This window comes from Schistocerca piceifrons, chromosome 8, assembly GCF_021461385.2.
Source record: "Schistocerca piceifrons isolate TAMUIC-IGC-003096 chromosome 8, iqSchPice1.1, whole genome shotgun sequence".
Classification (NCBI taxonomy): Eukaryota; Metazoa; Arthropoda; class Insecta; order Orthoptera; family Acrididae; genus Schistocerca; species Schistocerca piceifrons.
The window spans coordinates 171859409-171882682 of record NC_060145.1 but is presented as its reverse complement, the minus strand read 5'-3'; the positions used below and the strand labels follow the sequence as shown (position 1 = coordinate 171882682).

Genomic DNA, 23274 nt, shown 5'->3' with positions numbered 1-23274 from the left:
GCATCGCGAGTCATCAGACCATGCAACGCTCTGCCACTGCGCCAACGTCCAGTGTTGATGGTCACGTTCCCATTTCGGTCATAGTTGCCGGTGTCGTGGTGTTGACATTGGCACATGCATGGTTCGTTGGCTGCGGAGGCCCATCGTTAGGAGTGTTCGGTACCCTGTATGTTCAGACACACATTCACTCTGTCCAGCATTCCAGTCTGATGTCAATACCGCCATAATTCGCCGACTGTACTGTTTTGCTAGTCGGCCCAGCCTACGACGTCCGACATCTGTCATGAGGGGGTGGCCGACCAACACCAGTACGTCAGGAGGTGGTTTCACCATGGTTTGCGGTCTGTAGAGTAGTGTATCTTCACAACTAGTTTCGCCTACTATACGATCCCGTGGCGAAAGGCGCCCTCTTTGTTGGAACTTCTCTACCTTGAAACTGATGTGGTAAGGGTCTCATTACAACAAGCAACATTCAAGATTCGGTCAAAGATGTAATCTGTTAGTTACTTTTTTGTGGACAAATAATTTCTCAAGACACTCCCCGTAAATCTCAGCCAGGTATCTGCTTTTACTATAACTACGTTTCACTTAGATCGTTTGGAATGGTCTGTTTTACGTTTCTATGACTGTTACTATTTCCAGCGATTTTCCTTCACTACCGTAACCGAACAGAAGTTCTTGTTTTCGCCTAATCATGATACGTTAACATTTATTTCTTTTCAACACAAACTGCCAATCCCTGCATCGCTTCTCCGCTGGCCTTCCTGAGAGCGAGCGATAGACGTTGGAAGGGCTGGATTCAAATTCATGATTGCTTTGTTAAGATGGCGCTGGAGCGTGACGAGAATGCTCACTATCCCCGGTAAGAAACTAGGGGAAAGGACGCTGATCACTTCGAAATATCGGCTTAAAATTCCTTGCTGTATCAATTGAGCAAGATACTACTCCCTCACCCACACATTTCTCGTAATAATGCTGACCGTAAACTTATTCCAATTTTAAACTACGTTCGGATGTAACTACTGGTAGGACTAGGAAGAAGGAAAAATAATGCGTTTGTATAATGACATGCTAGTAAATATCAGGACGTCAACAGCAAAATTTCGTGATTCAGTCATACACCAAACTTTTTAAAATGCCAGACCAGCGGAAAAGTAACAAGCAACTGCCTTCTGAAAACCCTTACTGCGTTATAAGAAGATATACTGATTTCATGCAGCAATTCCAATTTCCGTCATTAGACACATTACTTCATTTTTATAAGCGAAGCGACAATAACCACCACGTCTTTAAACATGAGATGTGAGTTACAACTGCAAACCATCCTTTCATAACGAATGCCCCAGACCGGATACACTATGAATTGAAGGTTGCAGCAGAAACATGAGTATCTGTAACGCTAGGGACCGGAAATCTAACAAACTGCATACCTTTAAAATAATAATAATAACAATAATACTAATAATATACAGGTAACAATGACAAACCGCGAGGAACAGTATTTTGGTATCGTATACGTGACAAAAGCTGCGAAACTTCTCTCCCTATTTAACATATGCCTAACGTACTGTATTGTATTTTAACCGGGGGCCTAGAAACGACGGAGAGGCTCCGCCCCCACCACAGCCGCAGTGGTCCACTTCACCCCTCCGCCGCCCCACAACGAATCACTCTTTCAGGGTTATTGTGCGGTTCAGCCCCCAGTGGACTTCCCCCCCCCCCCCCCTCCCCCCCCTCCGGGAACATCTCACACCAGACGAGTGTAACCCCTTACGTTTGCGTGGTAGAGTAATGGTGGTGTACGCGTACGTGGAGAACTTGTTTGCGCAGCAATCGCCGACATAGTGTAGCTGAGGCGGAATACAGGGAAGCAGCCCGCATTCGCCGAGGCAGATGGAAAATCACCTAAAAACTATCCACAGACTGGCCACCTCACCGGACCTCGACAAGTTCGCCAGGCGGATTCGTCTCTGAGACCAGGCGCTCCTTCCCAATCCGGAAAGCCGTGCGTTAGTTCGCACGGCTAACAAGGCGGGCTGTCTAACTATTAATAAACATTTGAATTCTTTATTATGCGCTATATTTTGACCGTCTAACTGAGGGAGTAACCGAAAAGTGAACGAAGTAACTAAGTTTTGGCTTCCGGCTAGGTGAGCATAAAATCGCATAAACACCCCAAGAATACCGAACTATTTTGAGGCTCTGTTATCTCTATTCTTCAGCACGTATTCTTCGCCCTTTCCCACCCCCTTCGCCTTTTAGACACGAAGGCACGAGTGATACTGCGCTAACGGTTCTCTTTGCTCAAGCAATTTTTCTGTGAACACCAATGTCAGCCCGTCTCTAAAAACCCGCCGTCGACGGGACGTAGACCCCAAATCTTCCTTCCATTCTCAATGTCAGACGTGAGTTACAAGGCATTACTTGAGAGATTAAACCTCCCGCCGGAGGTTCGAGTCCTCCCTAGGGCATGAGTCTGTGTGTTGTTCGTAGTATAAGTTAGTTTAAGTAGTGTCTTAGACTAGGGACCGATGACCTCAGCAGTTTGGTTCCTTAGAAATTCACACACACACATGAACCTTTTTGACAGATTAAAATCTAGTCCATCTAAAATGTAAACACAGTTATCGTGGAGGAAAAGCTCAGGGACGTTAATGCAGGCTTTGGATGACGCTGGAGTTGTCGACCGATGATGTTCCACAAGTGCTCGATTGGAGACAGATCTGATGACCGTACACGCCGAGACAACATGTCGACAATCTGAAGAGATCTGTAGAGCATGTTGGGTTACAATGGTGGTATTTGGTTGAGTGTAATCCTGTTGGAAAACACCACCTGGAATGCTGTTCACAAATGGCCTCAACAGATCGTATCATCACACTCATGACAAATTTACGGTTTACAGTCGGGCTGCGCAGAATAATCACGAGATTGCTCCTCCTGTCACACGAAACCGCACCGCAGACCGTAATTGCAACAGGAGATCCATTGTATCTAGGCTGCAGACAGGTTGGTTACAGGCGCTCGCCTGGCCGCCTCCTAACCAACACATGGCCATCACTGGCACCGAGGCAGAACCAGCTTTCATCAGAAAACAAAACAGACGTCCCACTCCGCCCTCCAGTGAGGTCTTACCTGACACCTCCGAAGTAACAAACGGCGGTGGTTTGGGGTCAGTGGAAATGCATGCTACAGGGCATCTGATTCAGAGGTGTCCTTGAAGTAACCGATTTGTAACAGTTCGTCATGTCATCGTGGTGCGAACTGCTGATCTAATTTCTGTTGCAGGCGCAGTACGATGCGCCACAGCCAAACACCAAACACGATCCTATCGGTAGCGTCACGTAGCCGTCCAGGGTCCGTCTTTTGCGACCGTGGCTACATTCTCGTGACAACCGCTGCCAGCAACTATGTACAGTGGCTACATTTTTCTACACTACTGGCCATTAAAATTGCTACACCACGAAGATGACGTGCTACAGACGCAAAATTAACCGACAGGAAGAAGATGCTGTGATATGCAAATGATTAGCTTTTCAGAGCATTCACACAAGGTTGGCGCCGGTGGCGACACCTACAACGTACTGACATGAGGAAAGTTTCCAACCGATTTCTCATACGCAAACAGCAGTTGATCGGCGTTGCCTGGTGAAACGTTGTTGTGATGCCTCGTGTAAGGAGGAGGAAAGCGTACCATCACGTTTCTGACTTTGATAAAGGTCGGATTGTAGCCTATCGCGATTGAGGTTTATCGTATCGCGACATTATTGCTCGCGTTCATCGAGATCCAAAGACTGTTAGCAGAATATGGAATCGGTGGGTTCAGGAGGGTAATATGGAACGCTGGCCTCGATCCCAACGGCCTCGTATCACTAGCAGTCGAGATGACAGGCATCTTATCCGCATAGCTGTAACGGATCGTGCAGCCAGTTCTCGATCCCTGATCAACAGATTGGGACGTTTGCCAGACAACCATCTGCACGAACAGTTCTACGACGTTTGCAGCAGCATGGACTATCATATCATCTCTGAGACCATGACTGCGGTTACCCTTGACGCAGCGTCACAGACAGGAGCGCCTGCGATGGTGTACTCAACGACTAACCTGGGTGCACGAATGGCAAAACGTCTTTTTTTCAGATTAATCCAGGTTCTGTTTATAGCATCATGATGGTCGCATCCGTGTTTGGCGACATCGCGGTGAACGCACATTGGAAGCGTGTATTCGTCATCGGCATACTGGCGTATCACCCAGTGTGATGGTATGGGGTGCCGTTGGTTACACGTCTCGGTCACCTCTTGTTCGCATTGACGGCACTTTGAACAGTGGACGTTATATTTACCCGTGGCTCTACCCTTCATTCGATCCCTGCGAAACCCTACACTTCAGCAGGATAATGCACGACCGCATGTTGCAGGTCCTATACGGGCCTTTCTAAATACAGAAAATGGGCGACTGCTGCCCTGTTCAACACATTCCCCAGATCTCTCACCAACTGAAAATGTCTAGTCAGTGGTGACCGAGCACCTGGCTCGTCACAATACGCCAGTCACTACTCTAGATGAACTGTGGTATCGTATTGAAGCTACATGGGCAGCTGTACCTGTACAAGCCATCCAAGCTCTATTTGACTCAATGCCCAGGCATATTAAGGCCGTTATTACGGCCAGAGGTGGTTGTTCTGGGTACTGATTTCTCAGGATCTATGCACCCAAATTGCGTGAAAATGTAATCACATGCCAGTTCTAGTATAATATATTTGTCCAATGAATACCCGTTTATCATCTGCATTTCTTCTTGGTGTAGCAATTTTAATGATCAGTGGTGTAAGTGTTTCTTCACTATCGCGGAAGGTTCATCCAGCATCAGGTATCACTATTGCCCGATCTCCTTCAAACTTGGTGAGCTGTTGATAATGGTGTCTTCGTCGTCTTAAAGGCATTCTCGACAAACATCAACTCATTATGTTCAATATCAACGATAACTTACGCTCCATATCGTTGTAACGAGTATTTAAAAAAGCAAACCTGATTTGTGTAATATCTTCATTATACACTAAAGAGCCAAAGAAACCCGTACACCTGCCTAATATCGTGTAGGCCCCCATGAGCACGCAGATGTGCCGCAACACGACGTGGCATGGACTTGACTAATGTCTGAAGTAGTGCTGGAGGGAACTGACACCATGAATCCTGCATAAAGCGGTAAGATTACGTGGGGGGTGGAGTACCCTTCTGAACAGCACGTTGCAAGGAATTCCCATCAATGTTCATGTCTGGGGAGTTTGGTGGTCAGCGGAAGTGTTTAAACTCAGAAGAGTGTTCCTGGAACCACTTTGTAGCAATTCTAGACACGTGGGGTGTCGCATTGCCCTGCTGGAATTGCCCATATCCGTTGGAATCCACAATGGACATTAATGGATGCAAGAGATCAGACAGGACGCTTACGTACGTGTCACCTATCAGAGTCGTGTCTAGGCTTAGTTGAGGTCCCATATCACTACAACTGCACACACCCCACACCATTACAGAGCCTCCACCAGCTTGAACAGTCCCCTGCTGGCATGCAGGGTCCATGGATTCATGATGTCTCCATACCCGTACACGTCAATCTGCTCGATACAATTTTAAACGAGGTTCGTCCGACCAGGCAACATGTTTCCAGACATCAACAGTCCAATGTCGGTGTTGACGGCCCCAGGCGTGGTGTAAAGCTATGTGTCGTGCAGCCATCCAGAGTACACGAGTGGACCTTCGGCTCCGACAGCCCATGTCGATGTTTCGTTGAATGGTTCGCAACGCTGACACTCGTTGATGGCCCAGCACTGAAACCTGCAGCAATTTGAGGAAGGGCAGAAGGGTTGCACTTCTGTCAGTTTGAACGATCCCCCTCAATCGTCGTCGGTCCAGTTCTTGCAGGATCTTTTTACGACCGCAGCGATGTCGGATGTTTGATGTTTTACCGGATTCCTGATATTCACGGTGGACTCGTAAAATGGTCGTACGGGAAAATCCCCCCACTTCATCGCTTCCTCGAAAATACTGTGTCCCGTCGCTCGTGCGCCGACTATAACACCACGTTCAGACTATCTCACATCTTGATAACTGCCATTGTAATAGCTATAACCGATCAACAACTGCGCAGTCACTTGTTGTCTTATACAGCCGTTGCCGATCGCAGTGTTTTATTCTGCCTGTATACATATATCTGTATTTAAATGCGCATGCCTACACCAGTTTCTTCGACGCTTCAGTGTATAACGCGTTGTGGTGCCAATCACCCGTCCTCACCAACTAGCCCTTCTGATGACTGATTTCCATTTCACTTCAGTCCGTGTCAGAAGGTGGTAGGATTCGCAATACGTACGGGCGTTCCAGAGATCTTGGAGCTCTTCAACTGGTACGTGGAACGTCTGTGCATTATCGGAATATCTGGGTTTAATTTACCTATTTTGCCAGATAATCGTTTCAGAGCAGCCGAAAAGCTTTCAACAGACGTGGATCTCGTCACACCTAGATGCACAGAGTCGAGGCCCAAGTGAAAAATCATCTAGTTTTTGACACACACACAGAGAGAGAGAGAGAGAGAGAGAGAGAGAGAGAGAGAGAGAGAAGTTTTTCCCAGGGCTCGGTAGCTCAGATTACGAACTGAGTGGTCTTGGATTCGAAACCAACTCAGTTTAGGAGTTTCAGATGTCACGTATCACTTCTTTCGCATCTGACAACGTTTGTTCACGTGGAAAAATACCGAGCAGCGCCATGGTTCAGAGCCCACGTTGCTACAGGTCCCCCTTTGACTAGCTGGGTGAGTCATTTCAGAAGTCACGGGAAGCCGAAGACATACCACCTCGAATAGGACCATGCCTAGTAAACCAAATGTGTTCAAACCTACCTTCGGGTTTATGTAATATTTACTGTGTTTATTACTTGTAGCAAAACGTAGGTTAGGAACTCTAGTGTCTCTAACAGGAGTATGCGTAATGTCTGCTTTGCGACAGTTGCGATATGGGAACGTGCGTTATCATGAAGCACGTTACGTGGTTACAATAGACTCCGTATGGCCGTCCAGATTTAGATTTTCCATAGTCTTCCAAAACAACTTCATGAGACTGACAAGACGGTTACGCTTGATAAGGCAACGAAAAATTTTCTCTCACAAGTCTGTGTCTTCTTTCTCTAATGACCATGCCGTTCTGAGGAGGTTTAAGCTTTAAATTCTTCTGAGCCATCACATGGGGAATGTGTGTATGACAGCAACTTCAAAAATCCAAGAGCAGAGGCAAGGTTCTGAGTGACGTACATCGTGTATCGAAGTGCATACGTGGGAAAGTCACTGAGCAGACATTGTTATTGCAGAGGAGACAAATTGTATATGATGATTAGGCATAACAGTATGTTACTGAAGAAATCAGAAATCACGGATGCAAAGACTAGTCAGAGCATCGAGTAACTTCGCTACGAGAATAGCAACTGACAGTTCTAAACTCCGTTCACCGTCCTTCCGAAAACGCCGTGTATCAAAATACACTAATAATGATCTATAATACGTGTCTTGTACGAGTATTTCCTAACAGATCTACATTTTGGTAATTTCCTGTAATATCGCACTAGATCACAGACACTGTCCCTACTGTGGAGCAAGTTAAAATTAATATATTAAGGAACGACCGAAAAGTTCCTTTCGAAGACCGTACAGTCCAGAATCGGCACGCCAATCAGGCATATTCGTCGTGAGCATTAAGGCAATCATCTGCGCATGTTTGAAGATACCCATTTGGTAAAACACCGTGTCCTTTTCGTCCGACAGGAATCTTCGACCCTTCTAAGCCTTTTTTTTTTCTTTAGGGAACGAAGGTATGATAATGCATGGGGAGATATCAGGACTGTCACCGCAGTGGTTAGCATACTATACGCTCATTCTGGGGGACGACGGTACAAACCAGCATCCAGCCATTCAGATTTAGGTTCTCCGTGATTTCACTAAATCGCTCTAGGCAAATGCAAGGATGGTTCCATTCAAAGGGCACAATCGATTTCCTTCCCAATAGTTGACACAATACAAGCCTGTGCTCCGTCTCTGATGACCTCGACGTCGGCGGGGCGTTAAACCCAGTCTTCCTAACTTCCTTTTTTAGAGTGTATCCCGCTTGAGATCGCGTAACTTCTGCTTTACGAAATTCGCGATATGAAAGCGTCTTGTGTCGAATCGCGACCAACATTCCACAACGGTGGTTTTGGGCAGCCAGGCTGCCCCATGTACATTCTTCATTACCCGATGAATGTCTATCGGTGTTTGTTTTTCGCCAGCCAAGAAAACAACAACAGAATGTTGGTCCTGTTTGGACGCATTTGGTAATAACGTCGCCATAGTTCACGTTTCTGCATTTTCCCCACGCACTTCGGAAAGACCCGGCTGGCACACTAATCGCTTACCTACATGTCAGTGCTTACAAAGCCGCATCCGAGCCGCGCTACGTTGGGCTGCAGCAACGTCCTCAACCGGAAACTTTTTTGTCACCTCTAATGAATATATCACCAGTGATTTGTGATGCATCGTACGCTCCGCTATAGACTAGTAGGTCAACTACATTGGTGTGCGAAACTCATGGATGAAAGTAACTTTCGCATGATGTGTCAGTGCTGAATAACATAGCTCGATGGAACTTGGGCCATACATAGAACTGCTACAGTATAGTACAGAAGGTAACATAAAAATAAGCAACTAGACGAACAGAAATGACACTTTTATTCAAAGACAATAATTACATTGAAGTCACAAACATTCGTTATAGTCCCCTGGACATTACCAACAGTGGGACATGGTTCTGAATTGCGTGCGTGATCACCACGGCTGGCCACAAGATTGGTAAGGAGTTCTTGCGCTAGGGCATTCCACTCCTCCAACACGCGCGGTTGACAACTGCTGGATGTGTGATGATGCATGTGGACGTGCAGCAGGACATCTCCCCAACACATCCCACACGTGGTTGATGGGATTTAAGTCGGAAGAACGGGCAGGCCATCCCACTCCCCATACATCCTTTCACTGCAAGAACTATTCCGCTTGCGCAGTTCGATCCGGACGCGCATTTGTCATCTATAAAAATGAAAGAGCCCAATGCACCTCTGAAAAGAGGCACGTGGGGAACGAGTACAGTGTCACAAAAACATTGTCCGCCGAGTGTACCTCGTTCAAAGATTTGGAGGTCAGTACCCCCATGTAACATTATGTCTCCCGACACCGTAACAAATGGACCAACAAAACGATCATGTTAGACAATGGTACTGATTGCATTACGCATTCTCACCTCTCGCCATACAAGGTGGAAAGTATTTAAACCGACAAACTCTGGGAGGTTGTAGGGGACAAAAAACAAATATTTCCCCTAATGTCATTATTTCCTATGAGGATTTTTTAAACCGCTGGAGGCCGTATTACGCTCTTCAGTTGTTAGAGGTCGTATTACGATCTTCAGTCGTGGTCAACTGCTGTCCACCAGTGTAGTAGTGCATTGTCTCTGTTTACTAGTGGAGCGATACACCTGGAGTGAGTACACTGATATGGTTGGTGCGTACTACGTAGCGCACCACAACGGACGAGCGCCACAGCGGGTTTATCAACAATACCCTATTCGCAGTATCCCGCATCATACGACCCTTGCTGCTGTGTACCAACGTCTGCGTGAGACTGCGTCATTTAGCAGATTACCTGGACAGAGACGCCGTCGCACGGTAAGAACGCTGCAATTTGAGGAAGCTGCCTTGCAACATGTGGAGCGGGAGCCTTCAATCAGCATTCGTAAAATTGCACGAAATATGGGGGCGAATCAGACGAACGTAATAACTGTCCTTGGAGAGCAATTGTTACGTCCACTTCACTTACAGCGTGCCCACAACCTGCAACCAGTTGATTATCCACCCAGAGCACAGTTTTCGCAGTGGTACCTGGAACAGTGTGAAATGCATTCTACATTTCCATTCTCTGTGTTGTTTACCGATGAAGCAACGTTCGGGCGTGATGGAGTCTTCAACATCCACAATTCACATGTTTGGAGTGGGGATAACCCACATGCCACAGTTATCAGCGCTCATCAAGTGCGGTTCTTCGTTAATATGTGGGTCGGTGTTACTGGGGACTGTTTAATTGGGCCGTATCTGCTACCTAGACCATTAAATGACAGGCACTATTACAATTTCCTCGCCAGAGCATTGCCAGAATTTCTGGAAGATGTCCCGCTCCCTACAAGACAACGCATGTGGTTCCAACATGACGGGGCGCCGGCACATTTCAGCCGTCGTGTGCGTCGATTCCTGGACCGACGGTTCCCAGAAACGTGGATTGGCAGAGGTAGTCCTGTACCATGGCCTGCACGATCCCCAGATATGTCCCCTCTGAACTTTTTGTGTGGGGAGAGATGCGCAACCTTGTTCCTGCAACTCCTGTTGCATCAGAAGAGGATCTGGTTGCCCGGATAGTAGCAGCAGCAGCAGCAGGAACAATTCACGATACTCCTGGGGTTTTTGCCCGTGTCAGACAGAACATGATCGGACGGTGTAACCTTTGTTTACGTGCCAATGGAGGCATTTTAAAAAATCTACTGTAATTGAAACTGGGTTGTGTTAATCTGTTGTTTCTTGGTCATAAAAAAATGGAAAAGTGTTTGTTGGTTTAATTGATTTGCCGCCAGAAAAATCTACTTGTACTGGTTTAAATACTCCTCATAGGAAAAAATGACATTAGGGAAAAATATTTGTTTTGATGTCCCCTACAACCTCCCAGAGTTTGTCGGTTTAAATACTTTTCACCACGTATAAGGGTACGTCTAGCATTGTCGAATATGATTGTTCGGCGAATGGAGTGGCCCGGGACCCCATGATCCAGGGGCAGCAACGCTAGCCACTAGACCACGAGTTGGTACGGTGCCAGTGATGGCCATGTGTTGGTTTGCAGGAGGCCAGTTGAGGGCCTCCAACCAATCTGTTTATGTGGTAAACATTCTGCACCTAGATCTGGGGTGCGATTTCGTATGGCAGCTGGACGATTCTCCTGGTAATCCCATGCATCCTGATTGTCGATGTGTATATCAATCTGTTGATTCTATCTGTTGCGCTGCCATTCATGAGCAGCATTCCTGGGGGTGTTTTCCAAAAGTATAACGCTCGCTCACATAACGCTGTTGTAGCTTACCACGCTCTATAGATGGCCGATATGTTGCCTTGGCCTGGTCGATCACCAGATATGTCTTCAATCGAGCACGTATGGAACCTTATCGAACGACAACTTTAGCGGCATCCACAATCAGCATTAACCGCCCCTGTACTGACCAAGTGCGACAGAAATGGAAAACCCACCAAGTGACATCTGTCATCTGTAAATCATAATGCATGTACGTTTGTATGCTTCCATTCAGCACTCTGACGGTTACAACGGTTATTAATGTACCAGAGTTTCACATTTGCGTTAGCTAGTTTATCTAGCGCTCAGATTAACCTGTGAACTTGCAACGTTTATCACTTCAATATATTACCCAGACAAACGTATTCCTGAAGTTACATTACTCTACATGAACTATTTTTTGAAGTTGCGATTTTTTTCCTTCAGTGTACTTTCCTGTAGTGGTCGTTACGCGACACGTATGTGGGAGGAAGTAGCATGTTGCTCAACTTCTCGGAACATAAACTTTCAGGATTGTAATAGCAATCATCCCTGTGATAGGTTTCTTTAAACCTGATGACCTAATGTGCGTGGTGGGGGTTGAGGATGGAAGTTTTAGATGGACCGGCGGCCTTTGTTGTGTGCACATTTGGTTTGCATGAGGCATCTGAGACATTACACAACGCGTAAGCCAGTTTTCTAGCGATTATCGTCGCTAACTATTGACACAGTGGTTCAAATATAGTTTCCCCAGTGACCATCTCTGATATTTTTCAGTACCACGATGGTTTGACATTAGTTATACTACGTCTCGCGATGCGAAAAATTAATGCGATTACACGCAAAAACCTTAGCGCCGTAAAGTAGAGAGGGCGGTAATTCTCGGCCTTTGGCAATGATTCTTCCATTCTGCAGTGGATGATGCGCGGTAATAAAGCCTACTGCCAGTCCCAACATTTAACTGGGCCGTGAAGTGCGATGGGACGGCTCATGTAACATTGTTACCCACGCTTTTAGTGTGCAAGAAAATTCCTTAAAGTGTACATTTAACGGCTAAGAGAAAGTTTTATACAGGAAACTAGTTCAGCAAGGTCTACAGAGGAGCTTCTGTTGAATTTCATTGCCAAAAGTTTTGAGCCGACACACGCGTAACTCAGTTGTTTTAATCTGCACTGTAAGTTTTAGCGTCTGGTATCAGCGAAATATTACATAATCTTCATTAAGCGAAGGGTTTAAAAACTGGTGAAGCGTCCTATGGTTAGCACAACAAGTAAAGTAACAGTTTTCACGTACAATGATGCCATTCAGTCTAAGATCGCCGTCTGTGGAGCAGGTGTCATCTCCAACAGCTTAAGATGGCAAAGAAACAAGATTAAAACCCTTCCCAAAGGTATATTATACGAATGACAAAACTCAAATGGAAAGCAGCGAAAGAGAACCAGATGAATTTATATGTGGTAACAAGGAAAAATGATGAAGCTTACGCAAAACTCTAAGATGCTTGTCTAATGAGTAAAAGTTTGAAATATATTAGACATGGTTGTACAAGGAAAGATGTTCTAGCAGTAACGATAGTTAAAATTTCATAGAATCACACTATGTGGAAGAACATGTCATGCATACGCCGGAACAAGCTGGTGAAACTGGATGGAGCTGTTTCGGATTTTAATACTAAAGAAGGCAGAGGACGAGGAGTAGGAGGAGGAGGATAAGAAGAAGAAGAGTGTTCAAATCTGAGAGGATCAAATAGCCTTTTCTACAAACTCGAGTTACGCCATCTGTCAAGCAACACGAAGTCTTTCATTGCACTGCAGATACACTCCTGGAAATGGAAAAAGAACACATTGACACCGGTGTGTCAGACCCACCATACTTGCTCCGGACACTGCGAGAGGGCTGTACAAGCAATGATCACACGCACGGCACAGCGGACACACCAGGAACCGCGGTGTTGGCCGTCGAATGGCGCTAGCTGCGCAGCATTTGTGCACCGCCGCCGTCAGTGTCAGCCAGTTTGCCGTGGCATACGGAGCTCCATCGCAGTCTTTAACACTGGTAGCATGCCGCGACAGCGTGGATGTGAACCGTATGTGCAGTTGACGGACTTTGAGCGAGGGCGTATAGTGGGCATGCGGGAGGCCGGGTGGACGTACCGCCGAATTGCTCAACACGGGGGGCGTGAGGTCTCCACAGTACATCGATGTTGTCGCCAGTGGTCGGCGGAAGGTGCACGTGCCCGTCGACCTGGGACCAGACCGCAGCGACGCACGGATGCACGCCAAGACCGTAGGATCCTACGCAGTGCCGTAGGGGACCGCACCGCCACTTCCCAGCAAATTAGGGACACTGTTGCTCCTGGGGTATCGGCGAGGACCATTCGCAACCGTCTCCATGAAGCTGGGCTACGGTCCCGCACACCGTTAGGCCGTCTTCCGCTCACGCCCCAACATCGTGCAGCCCGCCTCCAGTGGTGTCGCGACAGGCGTGAATGGAGGGACGAATGGAGACGTGTCGTCTTCAGCGATGAGAGTCGCTTCTGCCTTGGTGCCAAAGATGGTCGTATGCGTGTTTGGCGCCGTGCAGGTGAACGCCACAATCAGGACTGCATACGACCGAGGCACACAGGGCCAACACCCGGCATCATGGTGTGGGGAGCGATCTCCTACACTGGCCGTACACCACTGGTGATCGTCGAGGGGACACTGAATAGTGCACGGTACATCCAAACCGTCATCGCCCCATCGTTCTACCATTCCTAGACCGGCAAGGGAACTTGCTGTTCCAACAGGACAATGCACGTCCGCATGTATCCCGTGCCACCCAACGTGCTCTAGAAGGTGTAAGTCAACTACCCTGGCCAGCAAGATCTCCGGATCTGTCCCCCATTGAGCATGTTTGGGACTGGATGAAGCGTCGTCTCACGCGGTCTGCACGTCCAGCACGAACGCTGGTCCAACTGAGGCGCCAGGTGGAAATGGCATGGCAAGCCGTTCCACAGGACTACATCCAGCATCTCTACGATCGTCTCCATGGGAGAATAGCAGCCTGCATTGCTGCGAAAGGTGGATATACACTGTACTAGTGCCGACATTGTGCATGCTCTGTTGCCTGTGTCTATGTGCCTGTGGTTCTGTCAGTGTGATCATGTGATGTATCTGACCCCAGGAATGTGTCAATAAAGTTTCCCCTTCCTGGGACAATGAATTCACGGTGTTCTTATTTTAATTTCCAGGAGTGCATATCAAATGAACAATGTTCTACGTTTGGGCCTCGAACTAACTAAAAACGTCTGCATTCCCTACAAATTAGAACATTTTAGAGGGCCACGAAGCGACCTAAACAACTATCCCTGTTAGAAAATAAGCACATTTTGAACTGAAGCGTTTCGATTATCGAAGTAATCACACCGCAAGTGATAAAGGCTGCATGGTTAAATTCGTCCAGGATGAGAAAACTCGACAAGGCTTCCGAGACTAAGCAGAGACTTATTAATGAATCCATTCGTCTTGGCACGGCTCGCTGGCTTTCCAAAGTGGGAGTCTGGATCAAGAGTTTGTTCATCGCAGGAAAGATGAAAGCTCCAAAAATAACACGTGCGCTCTTTTCCAGAACAAGCAGTTCAAGTGAAGCTACTCTTTTGACTTCATTCTCATCTGCTAATTGAGTTTCAGTGTTGACATTTCTTGCTAGGTTCGATAGCTTAAGAATAAATGCTCACGACAACTTATTTCCTCGGAGAGGTTAAGCAGTATTCAAATCTACAACTGATATCAGCTGGTTTACTTATCACACTTCGGGCAGATTCAGACTGACTACCGAAATAAGACTAACGTGGACACCAGCGTGCCGCGGGCAGTGCTTGTTGAGTAGAACAACCGAGCACGACCTAACGCAAACTTACTGCTGACATGGAATGCATCTACCCAACAGGTCCCAATTTTTCTCATTTTCCGCAAGATTTCAATACGAATTTAGATGTAACAAATGCTTCTCTTGCACAGTGCGCTTCTCCAGCGTTTACGAGAAATCGAGTTTTAAAATTTTACGAACCTTTATACACTGCTGGCCATTAAAATTGCTACACCACGAAGATGACGTGCTACAGAAGCGAAATTAAACCGACAGGAAGACGATGCTGTGATATGCAAATGATTAGCTATTCAGAGCATTCTCACAAGGTTGGCGCCGGTGACGACCCCTACAACGTGCTGACACGAGGAAAGTTTCCAACCGATTTCTCATACACAAACAGCAGTTGACCGTCGTTGCCTGGTGAAACGTTGTTGTGATGCCTCGTGTAAGGAGGAGAAATGCGTACCATCACGTTTCCGACTTTGATAAAGGTCAGATTGTAGCCTATCGCGATTGCGGTTTATCGTATCGCGACATTGCTGCTCGCGTTGGTCGAGATCCAATGGCTGTTAGCAGAATATGGAATCGGTGGGTTCATGAGGGTAATAAGGAACGCCGTGCTGGATCCCAACGGCCTTGTATCACCAGCAGTCGAGATGACAGGCATCTTATCCGCATGGCTGTAACGGATCGTACAGCCACTTCTCGATCCCTGAGTCAACAGATGGGGACGTTTGCAAGACAACAATCTGCACGAACAGTTCGACGACGTTTGCAGCAGCATGGACACAGACAGAAGCGCCTGCGATGGTGTACTCAACAACGAACCTGGGTGCACGAAAGGCAAAACGTCATTTTTTTCGGATGAATCCAGGTTCTGTTTACAGCATCATGATGGTCGCATCCGTGTTTGGCGACATCGCGGTGAACGCACATTGGAAGCGTGTATTCGCCATCGCCATACAGGCGTATCACCCGGCGTGATGGTATGGGGTGCCACTGGTTACACGTCTCGGTCACCTCTTGTTCGCATTGACGGCACTTTGAACAGTGGACGTCACATTTCAGATGTGTCACGACCCGTGGCTCTGCCCTTCATTCGATCCCTGCGAAACCTTACATTTCAGCATGATAATGCAGGACCGCATGTTGCAGGTCCTGTAGGGGCCTTTCTGGATACAGAAAATGTTCGACTGCTGCCCTGGTCAGCACATTCTCCAGATCTCTCACCAATTGAAAACGTCTGGTTAATGGTGGCCGAGCAACTGGCTCGTCGCAATACGCCAGTCACTATCCTTGATGAACTGTGGTATCGTGTTGAAGCTGCATGGACAGCTGTACCTGTACACGCCATCCAAGCTCTGTTTGACCCAATGCCCAGGCGTATCAAGGCCTATAATTACGGTCAGAGGTGGTTATTCTGGGTACTGATTTCTCAGGATCTATGCACCCAAATTGCGTGAAAATGTAATCACATGTCAGTTCTAGTATAATATATTTGTCCAATGAATACCCTTTTATGATCTGCATTTCTTCTTGGTGTAGCAATTTTAATGGCCAGTAGTCTAATATCGCAGCGCCCTTATTGCAACCAGCCTAAGGCGTTTTCAACTCTCGTGTGCTAAAATTAGACAGAATTAACAATTATTTGCGAAAACGTCTGGATCTACATATAAAAAAAGAAAAAGAAAACGTTCGAATGTCGAATGGAGTAAAGTCTGTTAATCAACCTGTCCCCGTAACTCCTTTGACTTTGCACGATTGGAGAAAAATAGTTGTTTTATTGGTATCCCTGCCTGAAGCTGACGAAAAGCACTGCTGTCGGTACTGCACCGTATTGTTTAACTTGTGAATCCATGACTAATGTGAGCGGCGTTCAGGGCTACGCTGCTGAGAATCTGAATTCCGTCCACCGACAGGGCAAACAATGACAAAGATAATGAGTTCTTTTATTAGTCGCTTTATGGAGGCCTCGCCTTGGAAAGCAACCCAACCTGATTAGGAGAAATGTGCTTTCGTTATGGCAGTGCCAAAGACATGCCGCGTAGTAGACGTAACAAAATTACGGAACCACGAGAGAACACACGTCCTCTAAGGAAAAGCAGGATTTCTCGGTGAATTTCACTGATGAAAGCACCTCTAATTATCAGCCAGATTATGACGTATTGTCGGAACGTTTCACGAGTTTCCTACTCAGTATCTCAAGCCGAAGTCACGTGAGCTACAGTCGCTCAATCAGTTTAGCAGTCTCCAAAGAAATCCATTCATAAAAGAGCAGCTGAAATTCAAGTACCGCGGTTAACAATATATGTGCAGATTAAAAATTGTTTTTAAAATGAAAGGATTTAGACTGATGTTCCAGAACGCATTACCAGACGACATGGAGCCGTGAATTGCAATATGCTTTGCTTTGTTGGCTGCAGTTCCACATGCCTCCTCGCGGAAGCGGTATTTTCCGAAGAATGTCTCATCGCAGTTCGGACGGGAAGAATGTTTGCTGATCAAACTAAAACCACAATTACATGCAAGAGCTGGAGAAGTGCCCTTCTCACGATATGACCTGGACTCTTTTTTTTATACAGGATACGTGAACAGAAATTCTTATTTGGACATGTTGCAAACGTTAGTATCTCAGCTAGAAGGCTAGGGAATCATGTATCATGCGTGGATAGATACGTCGATAGAAATTCTTGTTTGTACATGTTGCAAACATGGTTAACACGTCAGCTAGAAGGATAGTAATCGTGTACCACGTGTGGATACAGGAGATAAAGCACGTTTTGCGATTCAGGTGTGTGGGTTACTTGATGAATAATTACGAAGCTGCTAGATTAAACTGGTTTAGCAACATCTCCAGTATTACTCAAAAGACCCAAACGATTCCCGGACCTTACTACTCCATACAAAATATTATTGGGAATAATGAAGTCCCACGCGGCTCAACGTCGGTACAACAGTAACGAAGAAGCCTTTCTAAATAACTCTTGAGATGCTCTGCAAGATTCAAAGGCTGACATGAAGCGACATAAATCTCTTATGAAACACACGATGGTGCACATACAGATACGCTGGACACACAAGGTATTTTATATTATGTAAGTACCTGTACTCATATATAATAAACTGCTTCGACTGAAAGGCTAAGAGCGGTTCTCTAACGTTGTATACCGAAGTGACAAAAGTCGTGGGATACCCCAAGGAGTGTTCGCCCACCTTTCTCCCGGCGTAGTGCAGCAACTCTACGTGATATGGACTCAACAAATCGTTGGAAGCCCTCTGCAGAAACATTGAGCCTTCTTGTCTCTACAGCCGTCCAAAATTACGGAAGTGTTACCGGTTTACGAACTGACCCCTCGATTATGCCCCGTAAACGTTCGATGGGATTCGTGTGGGCGATCTGGGTGGGCAAACTATTCGCTATTATGGCGCATTGTCATCCATTAAAATTCCATGGCAAGTGGTCTCCTAGTAGACGAGCATAGCCATTTCCAGTCAAAGATCGGTCCAGTTTGACTAGAGGACAAAGTCCATTACATGTAAACACAGCCTACACCATTATGGAGACACCACCAGTTTGCACAGTGCTTTGTAGACAACCTGCGTCCATGATGTCATGGGATCTGCGCCGCACTAACCCTACCACCAGCTTTTTCCAACTGAATTTGGGACTCATCTGACCGGGCCACGGTTTACGGGTCCAACCGATCTGGTCACGAGACCAGTAGAGGCGCTGCAAGCGACGTCGTGCAGACAGCAAAATCACTCGCGTCGCTCGTCTGCTGCCATAGCCATTTCATGTCAAATTTCGCCGCACTGTCCTAAGAGACACGTTCGTCGTACGTTCCACATTGATTTCTGTGGTTATTTCAGGAAGTGTTGCTTGTCTTTTAGCACTAACAACTCTCGGCACACGCTTGACACTGGATCTCAATTCGCCAACGATCTCCGAAAAAGAATTTCTCATGCGTCTATCTCTAACTACCATTGCGTGTTCAAAGTTTTAATTCCTGTCGTGCGGCCATAACCACGTCAGGGCTCTTTTCACATAAATCACCCCAGTACAAATTACAGCTCTGCCAATGCACTGCCCTTTCATAGCTTGTGTACGCGATTCTGTAGCCATATGTATATGTGCATATCGTTATCCCATAACTTTATTTACCTCAGTGTAAATACGCTATATCAACGTTCACATCCCTTACACCAGTACATCGATAAATTTTGCCAACATTCAGCGAACAAAGTTAATTTATTTGGTTGCAATCATTACAATAACCAAATCTTAAGGCAATTCTACGCCTCAGTTTAAACAGATATTCACATCGCCTCTAGATTTCCAACCCAATAGTGAGTTGATTAGTCACACTGATTATCAATGTGATTTCCCGCTGCACGTGAACTGACATTGAGACTGCACAAAAACATGAAGCAGAAAATTTCATTCACTTACTGCTTAAAAGCGGAAAGCTCAGGAGGGGACATAACTAAAATTAAATCAAGTTCAGTTTTTTCGGTAATTTAGGTTTCATATTTTTATACTCTTTTAGTATCCTTGACTTAAAAAAAATAACTGGAAGCTAACGGCTTTACATATACTGTAAATAGAATAATTCATTATAAAATACGAAAATATCATTATGACTATGTTGCGATTGCGTATTTCAATTCATTTTTGCGGAGTATTCAACTTCACGGGACGTGCTATAGTGATCACTTCCAAATGACTCATTGTACAACAATATGGCAGTATCGTGCAGCAGACCCATAGAGATCTCCCGCATAATACGAGGCAGTGTGTTTTGAGAATTCAGTATATCTAAACAAATTATAGTGCCGCCATTGTTACTCTTTACAAAAATAGCTTTGCGTCCTTAGATTTACAATAATTATCTGCACGATATGGGGATTGGGGATAGCGATACCGAAGGCTGGGGTTTTTGCCTACAATAATTCTCAACGGAAACGTCCCATTTTTCAATGAAGTCGCAGCAAGACCATTTCAAGTCCCTTCAAAATCGAAATGAAAAACCCGTTACTAGTATACACAGTCTCTGTAAACTAAGCATTTCGTATATCTTTCAGTCATTTGACGATTTTCAAACAAGCATTATTAAGAACACCGCCGAGACCACTTGCAGAATTAATCGGTGACGCTTAACATATTTCGCTTGAAATGCCTTGTTGGGTATCAATCTCGTAACCGTACCGTATTATTGACAGAGACAAGAATTTTCATATGTTCATTGCCAACAAATCGCTCAATCGAGTCAAAGGACACACAAAACTGAATACTGATTAGAAACCTGCAAGCTTTTACAGGTTAGGTCCTGGGGCCGTTCGGCATTCCGGCGTGCTGTTATGTACGTTTTATTTTACTAGAAAGAGATGGGACGGTAGCAGGACGACGGCGGTGGTGGGAGAAGAGAGTAGGTAGGCTATAGTTAAACTACATCTCTCGGAGCACACAGTCGATGAAACAATCTTCAAGGGACAGACGACACAGTTCCCCATGTTGGTCGATAACCGAACACCGCCGATGGGTCGCCACGCTGCAGACAGCGGATTGTACTCGTAAAACCAAATGAAAAAGAACAAAAAATCTGTTCAGCAATTCTACTACTGAGCTGCAAACATTTCCGAAACAGTGAGAAAGAAGGCTGTTCCTCGCAGCGCGGCTAAATTTAGTTCGTTGCCCGATTTGGCTGGCGGTATACATTAATGCATAGACAGTTTATAATGCTACCTTTCTGTCCTGGCTATAATGCGTATCCTCTAACCAGTAACGTGCCTGATTATAAGGCACGTTTTTAGAACATGAATATTTCTCGACTTTTACTCTACAAGTGTTACAACGCCAGTTACAAGACAGACGATAGGTTCTGCTTTAGATATGACCTGTCATTGTATATACCATATAATTCGCCATTCCATAACGGAGAAATTCTGATCTGCTGATTTGAGTAATGAGGTGCCTCAGTGAAAGTGCGTTTTTCTTTGCTACAACACACTTAAGTAGTCTTAACTGATATTCATTGCAGAAGAGATGAGTAAGATGTAAGAGAGGGCCTGAAGGCGCTAATCTTGCCAGGTAAAATAAATGCATAAATAAATAAAACCTATGCGTATTATGATTAGCCTGTATTCCCTAGACAATTTAATCTCGAGACTGGTTACAAGGTTACATTTATCCGGAACCTCTCTTTCATCATTAAAACTTGAACAACGGTTGACGGAAAAACTAACGTGTTCTTACTTTCGACAACTACCGTGCCAGTCAAGCATTTGAGTGTTCGTTATTAATTGGACATACGCCGCATGCACAGATCGCAGAAAAATAACACCTATTTGTGTTCGTTCCCAATGTTATTTTGCGTACTGCATTACGGCACGAATCCACAAGTTTACGTTAAGGAGAGCGGAACACGCAATAAAAACAAAAACTAAACCTAATATTGGGCAAAGTTATCACTTTGCCACATGTCAAAATGAATAATGAAAGCAAAACAGTAAGTCAAATTTACTGCAAAAAACTTAAAAAATCGCATCGACAGTCAATTTTTCAGCATAATGTAGTGAACTCCAATTGAAGCTTGAGGGTTCTGTAACAATGTCGTAGCCAGAGAGACACGATGAATATTCTACCTCATTATCTTTATCTCTGGTTTTGAGTACCGCGTAGCTACAATGCGACTGTCAGAATAAGCGAAACAAAATGAGTTTTACAAAAACTATACTATCTAATTCGATAGAGCTACTGTTCCCGTTTCAAAATTTGCCCAGCAGGTTTAAAAGTAACTGTCAACAGAAAGAAACAGCTATTCAATTAGCTGACGGAAAACAAGTTTAAATCTTGCTATGGAGTTCAGGTTTCCTTATTTCGCCTTGTTCAATCACGTACACTGTATTTACTTCCAAGAATGAAACTGTTCCTACTCCTTTCATTAATAAAAATAGGTACCAGTACGATCCGTGTAGTTAAAATTTGTATGTCGTAACAGTGCATTTTGTAAATGACATTTCCTGATAGAAAGGCTACCAAAAATGGGCGTGCCTTTGCCGCAAATATGCAGAGCTGTGGTACCGGTACCTACAAACAAAATACAAGCAAAACCCTAGCATATGACGAAAGTTGGTGCAGTGGTTAGGTTTTTCCCAACGTAGATTTTTTGTTACACATTTTAACATAAAGAGATCTGATGAACTACCGCAGAGAATTTTGAAAAGCCGGATGCACAGCCGCAAGATACTCAAAATTAATGTCAAGTAGAGACTTACGATTTGCGGTTCCGTCTTATTATGCATACAAAACTCCTTAAGTCTGCAGTCTAATTAACACTGGTATCACAGAAGCGCTATAACACACAACAAATCAATGAGAAGTCCCTAAATCCAAACTGCACCAAACCACTGTCAGCCATGTTTCGCACTCTCTGAGACAACCACACATCGCGCTGCGTTGGGATCAATTTTCCCGGAACATCCAAAGAAAGTAATGCTTACAGCTCTCCAAGGATATCCGTGCACCAGTCAATGTTTTGCTACACCCTCGAATTATTTTTCACCGCTATATTTGAATATATAGAATTACAGTACATTGGAAGCTTTATATAAAAACTGAAATAGTGATATAAAAAGCTTTTGTGTCGGCGTGGTCTAAATAAAGCACTTCTGTACACCCTTGTCACCTATCTTAACGGACGCAAATGCTTCAAACTTTGACCGCTAGATGTCACAACCAATCTGCGGGCGCCAACGACACTGCCGCGTTCTGGTCGGCCTCTCGTGGCAGGTCCTTGAACTACCATGCGTTGAAACTAGTTGGAGCCAGATTTAAATCGGGAGAGGTGATTAGTTGCATAGCCAAGGTAAAAAATGAACTTATAGTGAGTATTATCTATTACGTGACCAATAATTTCGGTTTGTTTGAGTGTAATGAATGACACTGGCATTGTGCGAAGTAATAGCAAAAGAAAATATTTTTTAGCGATAATTTAACTTTCGTAACGTAGCAGTACGGCTATTTTTGTGTTGTTGATACGTTTTGCGAAGTCAGTGTCGATGTAATAGAACCGTCATAAATCATTATCTTTCCTTGTGAATGAATGAAGATGATTTCGGTACTTTAACGACAACATTTAGTAAAATTTATGAAACAATAATTTTAGTGTAAGCGAAGTATTAATACCTTCAACCAGTAGAGGATGGAGTTAAACAATGGCCACGCGAAAAATTACACTCTTTCCTGAAACATTTCTGAAAGGAGATGG

At 45.3% G+C, this 23274-nt stretch overlaps 1 protein-coding gene across 2 annotated transcripts in view; it reads right to left on the bottom strand.

Annotated features, from left to right (window-relative positions):
- LOC124711259 (putative fatty acyl-CoA reductase CG5065) overlaps positions 1–22444 on the bottom strand; it is a 492981-nt gene extending 470537 nt beyond the window's left edge. For both annotated transcript variants that reach the window (XM_047241233.1, XM_047241234.1), the window contains exon 1: positions 22283–22444. The gene's annotated coding sequence lies outside the window, so the exon portion shown is untranslated. The remainder of the gene's footprint in view (positions 1–22282) is intronic.
- Between the last annotated feature and the right edge of the window lie 830 nt (positions 22445–23274).